Here is a 6,000-nt window from a genome sequence, read left to right as displayed (position 1 = left end):
TGTTGCAGACCAAGGAGACTTTTGTTAGAGACCCTGGCCCATCAGTGCATCTGCAGGCTTTTGGAAACCACCCTTCTATCAGACTCCTTTATGTGAACACTGAGGCCCAAAGAGAGGAGGTGGTTTACCCAAAGTCACACAGAAAATTAGTGAAGAGTTGGGGCTAGACCTGTGTCTCTGGCCTGTCAGCTCCATATTCTACCCACCCCTCTCGGCTCTGGGGCTCCCGGTAGTTTCCTTTCCTGACCCTGAAAGAGTCTCACAGGTCCTGCCATGTTGCCATAAACTCTTCAGGGTTCCAGCTCTGGTGGCCAGAGATAGGCTGGTGTTGGGCTGCAGAGTATCAAGTTACCTGCTTGGAGTGGGTCCCTCCCAGGAGCCAGCCGCTCTCCAGCTTGGCAAGAGGACAATTTGGCAAGGCTGGGCTCATGGAAGGTGCCAGAGCTTCTAAAATGGAGCGCTTCAGCGATCCAACACCTCCTTTGGGGCTACTGTCACCAAATCCAAGCTGACACCCTGGCTGTGGGCAGAGGATGGGGGTGGTGGGTAGGGGGGTGGGGGCCTGGTTGTTCAGAAGGCTCTGCCAGTCAGGGGAGGAAAGGGGGTGGGAGGGCTTGGCATCTGCAAGATGGCTTCTTTCCCTCCTCCTCGAGGACTTTGCTTAGGCCATGCCTTTTTCCTGCTTCTGTTTCCTCTTAGACACGCCTGCCTCCACAAAGCCTCTTTGACTGGGGACCTGAGGTCTGGTCTACATTTTGGGCCTTCGTTGCCTAATCTGTGAAATGGACAGTTGTGAGCGTGGGAATATCTCTAAGGGTCCTGTCAGCACAGACATTGAGCCTCTCAGGTCAGCTCTGTGGTGGGTGCGCTCCCAGATGAGGACGTGGACCCTTGGCAGCCCAGATGGCTGATTCCTACCCTGAGCGGAGGAGTAGCTACCCTTAATTTTTCTACCTTATGTCAGAGTGCCTCAAAGCAGGAAGAAAATCCAGTTAAAATATGTTCCAGGCACCTGGAAGGTCTCAATAAATATTTGTTGAATGGATGAAAGAATATTAAGGTTTAGCATAAGGTTATTTTTAAGAAAGGTGCCACTTAAAAAAAGAGAATCAAAGACCTAGTCCAGCTGTGCTCATCTGACAAAGAGGAAATAGTCCTGATGAAGGCCCTTTCTTGTTAAAGGTCACACAGGGAATAATGGGGCCAGGCAGGTGTCCTGATCCCAGCTCTTTGAGTGCTGCTCTTCTGATAGGTGAGAGACCATCGAGGGTCAGGGCTGAATGAACAGCCCCACTATTCCACCCTCAAATCTGTAGCTTCCAGGGACACTCCCAACCTTCAGTGGGTACCTTGAGCTTCTTGAAAATTCCCTGTCATTCCTTGGGCTAGCTTGCTCCACTCCACACCCCCTTCTTTTGAATTTCCCCCAAGTTCCCCATCCTCTGCTGTAAGCTGTGTGACCTTGAGCAAGTTGCTCAGCTTCTCTGAGCTTCTCATTAAATTGAGAGAAACATTACTGATCCTTTTACTGAAGGGTTGCTGTGAGGTTCACAAGCTCTAGCAGAGAGAGTGCATGATAAAGTCAACATTTATGGGACACCCCCCCCTTACTCTTTGCCAGACACATGTGAGACACAGGATCATTTCTTGCACAAAGCAGGGTAGGGGTTAAGCAGAAATTAGATTCATAGGCAGGCAGGGCCAAACTGAGTTAGAATTCTGGCCCTACCACCGACTCACTATGTGACCCTGGCAAGTCACGTAGCCTTTCTAGGACTCTCTTTTCTCATCTGTAAAATGGAGATAATAATACCTACCTTGTTGGGTGGTTGAGAGGATTAAATATGAACACTATAAACACCCAGTGTTTGGCATATGGTAGGTGCTCAGTGAAGGGCAGCCTTCATGCATTTCTTTCTCCATGAAGTGCCCACTGGGCCAGTGCTGTACCCCTACCCTTCCCTCACACCCTGCACACCCCCACCTCCCAGGTCCTCAGATAAGCACTGGCTCCTTGTGTTTAGTAAGGCCTCAGTTCAAGGCTGTGGAATCCTACTTGGGTCTAATAAGGAGCACCAAAATAAAGGGAGGGAAATGAGGAGGCCTCAAGATGCGGAGCTTGGAGTGAGGGTTCTGTGCTTGGCTGGAAACCAGCAGGCCTGGCCCTGAGCCCCGAGCAATCACCTTTCTAAATCATATCCTTCCCTCCAAGCAAGCAAGCAAGCAAGCAAGCCGGCCCTGGTGGAGGCCCTGGCCAAGCACAGCAGAACCTTTGTGAGCTCTTGGCTCTCCTCACAGCTCCCCGCCTCATCCTGTCATCACCTGCAAGGAGCCCTGGGGTGGGGCTCCAGGCAGGGGAGCAGAGCAGTTCCCAAGCTCCCTGGCCCCCATCACCTCCAACAATTGCTAACTGCCTGAGCCTGGCATTCAAGGCTCGACGGTCTGGTCTCAGCCCCCTCTCCAGTCACATCTCCCTTCAGGGCCCCTCCTCCCCTCCCGGGCTGCCACCTGGTCTTTGATTCTCTGGAGAGGTGTGCACAGGGCCAGGGCTGTGGAGAGGCACGAAGAGGCCTTCACTCCAGGAGAGGTCAGCATTGTCTCCCCATCCTCTGCTGCTCTTAGAACAACACACTTCACCACCCTGGCCAGTCCTAACCACTCAGATCTCAGTTTAAGTCTCCACTGGCTGGATGGCTTCAGGCACGAGAGTCTCTTTCTTCCCTCGTAGAGAGAGAGCAAATCCCTGCCTAGAGCAGGGCCTAGTGGAGCAGCTTTCTGTCCACTCAGGGACTCGAGGAGACCCCTTAGATGCTATCCTTATAGCCCCCAACCCAGGAATGGCTGTGCCAGGTGCCTCATCACCACCCAAGGACAGCTTGGGCTCCAGGAACCTGACTCTGAAACCTCCATCTCTCTGAGGTTTAGCCTTGTATGAGTCAGAACTCTCAGAACTCTCCCCCTGCAGCTTGGACCTTGGGTAGTCCTTCCTCATTCATCAGGTCCAGCTGCGGAGGTGCCCCTGTGACATTCTCGCTGAACACTGCCCTACTGCCCATCACTGCCGCCATGGCAGAGCCTCTGCCCATCTCCTTCACCACTGGATTCCCGGGGCCTAGAAGAAGGTAGGGGCTCAAAAACAAGAACAGCCTGCCTGGCCCAGGACCTCCACCCCCTTTGCTGTCAGCACCCAAACCCATCTTCACGTCACTGATAAGCATTTCAACATGAAAAAAGATCATAAAGTCAGACAAATGACAAATGGAGAAAACATATGCAAGACAGAATGTTAATTCCCTTAATATTTTATAAAGTGATAGGAAAAATACCTTTGTTCATATTTTTTAATCCAATTGGAAAAAAGTAAAATCTACAAAAAAGAGAAAAGTAAACCTTTATACCTGTGAAAAGATGCTTACCTCACTCAAAACAAAAGAAAAATCAACTAAAAGTAACAGTGAAATGTACTTTTTGAGCTATGGCCCGCAGATTGGCTTAGATCAAATAGGATGCTATTTATGAGATCTACTTGCATGTGTTTGCAATAATGGATAAGGATATTCATTGCAGTATTTTTTAGAACAATAACGGACCAGATAGTAACCATTTCAGGCTTGAGGACCATACAGGCTCATTGCTACAAGAATAGGCAGTGGGCCAGATTTAGTCAGCAGGCCACAGTTTGCCAACCCCTGGTTCAGATTAATAAAAGATTAGAAATGATCTCCATGTCCATCAGTAGAAGAATGGCTAAACACACTCCAACAACATTTTGAAAGGAACACATTCTGTGTAATCTAGAATTCCCTAGGAAAATACAGAAGAGCCACAAATAACTTCCTCTGGAAGGAGGAAACTGGGAGTCCAAGGGAGCAAGTGTGGGAGGAAAGCTTTGCAAAGCATACCCCATTGCTCAGTCTGAAATGTATTCATACTGTAAACACACATTAACTTAAAAATAGAATTAGTCCCCTAGTCCCCCAAACAAAAATGTTCCCTGAAACAAACGGATCTGTGGTGAAATAAGTTTGGTCCATACAGGGTTAAGCAAAGTTAAAGTGTCTTTGTGCAGGACTTGGGGCAGGGGGGTGTGGGGGGGTGTGGCCTTTAATATGCTGCTGTGCCTTGTGACTCCCAAGGAAGACACTATATGTGGCACTTCCTATGCTTATTGTGGCACCATGTTTCCACAGAGCATCTCTGGGGTCTACTATTCTGTGACTAGATGCTGGGAATCCCCATCTCTAAGAGCAAGCACAAATGCCTTCAACCTCACTATATTTTCTCTCCCTCCCTTCTTCCCTCCCTCCCTCCCCCCCACCTCTCTCTCTCACACACACACGCACACACACACACACAAGGTACCAAAGAACTTCCTTAAGGGCATTCCTCAGGTGACTGATCTCATGAGATGCTCTGTGGTCACATATTCTTGGGAAACGCTGTTCTGCCAATGCGGTTGATAAATTATTGCTTACACTTCTAACAGATTTTACAGCTTCTCTGCCTTTGCTCACACCATCCCTTCCATCTGGACTGCTCTTTGTTTTAACCCACTTCTTCCTGCCAAAGTTCCAGCTCATCTGTCGAGGCTTGGGTCTCATGCTTTCTGCACCATGATGAAGACTTCTTGGATCCTGGCAAAATCCTAGAGATGCCTGACAAGTGTCCCAGACCCTTGTTGAAAGAAAGAAAGAGTGCAATAGAGGAATGCCGGAGGGAGGGAGGAGAAAGGGACAGAGGGCTGGATGGATGGAGGGTTAAATTGCTGTGCGTGATTGTGATTGGGTTAATGAGTGGGGATGCAGTAGCTTGTTATACCTGTGTCCACAAATCTGTCATCATGGATGGCGCCGGCAGAACTTCAGCTTTGTAGATCTGACTGATTGCCCCAAAGCAGCTTGTTGGCCTGCTCTTGGGCAGTCCCCGGAAGAGGGGAGAGGTCCCTCTCTCCCAAGCCTCTCCCCTGGGCCCTCATCCCTATCCAAAGCCCCACCAAGAAAAATGCCCACCTTTGGATGTGGATCTGGGGATGTCTTGCCACATTATGTGTCCCTGCCCTTGTCTGCATGGGCACTCCCTAGGAGATGGGCATCCCCTGAGTTTTGACCAGAGAACCTGTGGGGGTCTGTAGAAACTGAGCTTTCCTCACTCCCCACCCAACTCTGCAGCCCACTAGACACCCCAACACTGTGCCTCTAGGGGGCCCTATGAGAGTAGACCTGCACAGGGATCCAAAATGGAGAGGCCAATTCACCAGCTTATCTTTAAGCAAGCTTCCTCATAAGCAATTTCCTCTGGAAACCTTCAGCAAACTGCCTAACCTCTTTGAACCCCATTTTCCCCTCACTCCACAATGGGCATGTCTACCTCATTGACTACTTATGAATATTAAGTTAAACAAAGTAGATGAAAGTATCTGGCACATAGTAGGGTTTTTGCAGCAGTTTCTCTCTCCCTTTTTCCCCAGTGTGGATTCTGAGCTCCTAGGGAGACTGCTTCTTAGTTTTCCATTGTGTGGTGTCAGGACACTGAATGAAGGATAAATTGGGACGGATGGGAGAAGGCAGCTGTGGCCCAGTCTGTGCCAAGTACAGGTAGGCAAATTTCAAAAGCAGCCTCAGCCCCAGGGAAGGCTTCCCTGAGCCTTTCCATTCTAGGGCCGCTTTGATCGTTTGGCTTGTGACCAGCTGGTTTTCTCGTCAGTCTCCCCTCTCACCCCAACCCACCTTCCGCAGATGTAGATTCCCCTCAGATCAGGTGCTGGGGATGACTCACCTCTAGGTCCCCAAGCCCCCCTCAGTGCTTAGCACAGAGCAGGCTCACCAGATAGAGTAGTGGAAGAGGCTAGTCTCTTCCGTTGTCACTGAAGGTCCTTTAAAGAAAAGTCTTACTTGCTGCCGAGAGGGTGCCAACCTTTTGGCAAGAGAGAGCAGAGGCACTGGGAGCCCAGGCAAGGAGACGGGATGAGGTGATGAGAGGCAGGGGTGGTCACAGCTGGAT

Source organism: Kogia breviceps, chromosome 7, assembly GCF_026419965.1.
Source record: "Kogia breviceps isolate mKogBre1 chromosome 7, mKogBre1 haplotype 1, whole genome shotgun sequence".
NCBI classification, from domain to species: domain Eukaryota; kingdom Metazoa; phylum Chordata; class Mammalia; order Artiodactyla; family Physeteridae; genus Kogia; species Kogia breviceps.
Note: the sequence above shows the minus strand (reverse complement) of the source record.